Genomic DNA, 2500 nt, shown 5'->3' on the forward strand with positions numbered 1-2500 from the left:
CTGATTCCCCGTTACCCGTTACAAACATGGTAGGCATATCACGTACCATCGACATTTGATAGGGCAGACATTTGAAAGATGCGTCGCCGGCGCGAGGCCATGCGATCAGCACAAAGTTATCCAGAGTCACCAAATGGGACGACGCAACCCCTTGCGAGGCCGCGCCGATTGGTTTTGAACTAATAAAAGCGCTCTTCCCGATAAAGGTCGGAGCTTCGATTGCATGTATTAGCTCTAGAATTGCCACAGTTATCCAAGTAGGATCGTGTCATCTAAGGAACCTCGACTGATTTAATGAGCCATTCGCGGTTTCACCATGGGACAGTGTGAACTTAGACATGCATGGCTTAATCTTTGAGACAAGCATATGACTACTGGCAGGATCAACCAGATAGCTATCGTTTGCGAGACGTTTTTCCACAACACATCGCGGGACGGGAGACAACGCTCTAGCGAGAGAACGGATCCCGGCATTCCCGGATTTTTTCACATCGGACCGCTCACATTTCCCCCTTCACCGTAAACACGGCGTCGCCGGGAAATCTCTCGATTTGCATCGAGCCGACTGCGTTTTGCAGACCCGTCGCCCGTTCCGAGGGCTGGGCCAGTGCGAGACTTTTATCGAGCCACCAATACTGCTTGGTTGCGTTAGCACTGCGCGTCGCCGCTGGCTTCACGCTACGGACACGTACTTTTACCTTCACTGGCGCGACCTGCGCGCCGAGCCCGCATTTTACCGGGAAGCTAGTCGGGAGACTGAGCCACGCACGGTCAGATCGGGCACATGTCGCTGGCTGCGAGGGAGCGCGGATCCTAGCGTCACATAGAGGCTTCACCGACACTCACCTCCACAATAGTAGATACAGACCGTTTTAACCGCCGTATTTCTGCCCATACCTCTAGTGTTAAACCGAAAAATCGGGTACATAGTCTCGGGGAGGACCGGGGTGCCGCCCCATGAGGGGAGCCCGCACGGAGGGCGCCGGGGGTGCCGCGACCCGGGGGGCGGCGCGGGGGTGTCGGGGCGCATCTACGGGGCTCACTCGCGCGGGCGCCACACTTCCGGGGGGCGCCCCAGGTGGGGTGCCAACTTTGGCGCCCCCGACTAAGGGGCCGCCCCCACTGCGGTTACACGCTTTACGACCACCCACCCGCGTTCCCCACCCCAGGGGGCATGCGAATCACCCGCCAGGGGCGTTCTGGGACCGAGGGCGCCGCTCCGGCACAAGGGGGAGCCAAAACGCCCCGAGTTCCCCCGCGGCCACCTCGACACCTGGGCGGGCGGCGAGGGGTGTCCTGCGATCGGGGTGGGGAGCTCTACCAGAATCACCCGCCAAACTTCACCGGGGGCGTCTCCCGGCGCCCCTGCGCTCGGGTGACGAACAGCGCCCCGGGCTATCCCGGGCGCCCTATGGCGTCCACCTTCGATCGGAAGGGTGATCTCGACTCGGGCTGAGGCGGGCCACAACAATCCGCGGTCACATCGGAGCCGTCCAGGCTAACGAGGCCCCGGCTCACGGGTAACCCATGGGGCTGGACCGGGAGTCCGCCGTTAAAGAAGAAAGAAATGTAGTGCAAACCAGAACCAGTTTTTTTTATTTATTTTATAACTCGACTAATAATCGTCACAAAATTATAAACTTGGTACCTACGGATAGCCCTGGGCCCAACCTAATACAGGATGTCCATAACTATGCGCTAATTAAATAATTAATGGGTATTAAGGTCGGTCTTAGTAAATTGCTATATAAAGTCTAAGACCAGAACCAGTATTTTAAATTTATTTTATAACTCGGCTCCTAATTGTCACAAAATTTAAAAATTGGTACCTATGGATAGCCCTCGGCCCTACCTAATACACCGTGTCCATAACAATGTGGTAATTAAATATTTACTGGGCGTTAGGGTCGGTCTTAGTAAATTGCTATATAAAGTCTATATAAAATTTTACGAATTTAAAAAAAAAATTCCTACCGTCAAAAATAGCGACGCCTAGACCACCACACCTGTTCTGACGTTAAATCCTACTTGCACACACGTGTGGGAATAGATTAGATATCATCTAGAGATAGAATTCCTAATTATTTAATTAAAATAGAGACTCTAGATTTAATAGTTGTGTCATAGTTACATTAAGTCGAATTAGCGAAGCGGAGGCGGGAACTAGATTCTAGATCTAACACTTCGATTGCGATGAAAAAAAAATAGCTTTATTTTAAGGCCGACAAGGCAAATACGGTTTAATTAATATTAAAGAAATAAGTCCGAACACCTACCTTAAGCGAATCATCTACACAACACATGACTAGAAATAATACACGTCCACACGAAGAGCGATTGAAACGGTGACTGCAACGGTGAAAACTTGTACGACGGAAACATGGCGCCTAGGTTATGCCTACTTCCGGTCTGATGAAAATTTTTAATTCATTTTAAATTTTGCGCTCTATTTCGTCCGCGCTTGTCCACTTAAACTCTACAGAAAAGATAGTCTATATAA

Source organism: Physella acuta, unplaced genomic scaffold, assembly GCF_028476545.2.
Source record: "Physella acuta isolate Inbredline_101_S28 unplaced genomic scaffold, ASM2847654v3 ptg002787l, whole genome shotgun sequence".
NCBI classification, from domain to species: Eukaryota; Metazoa; Mollusca; class Gastropoda; family Physidae; genus Physella; species Physella acuta.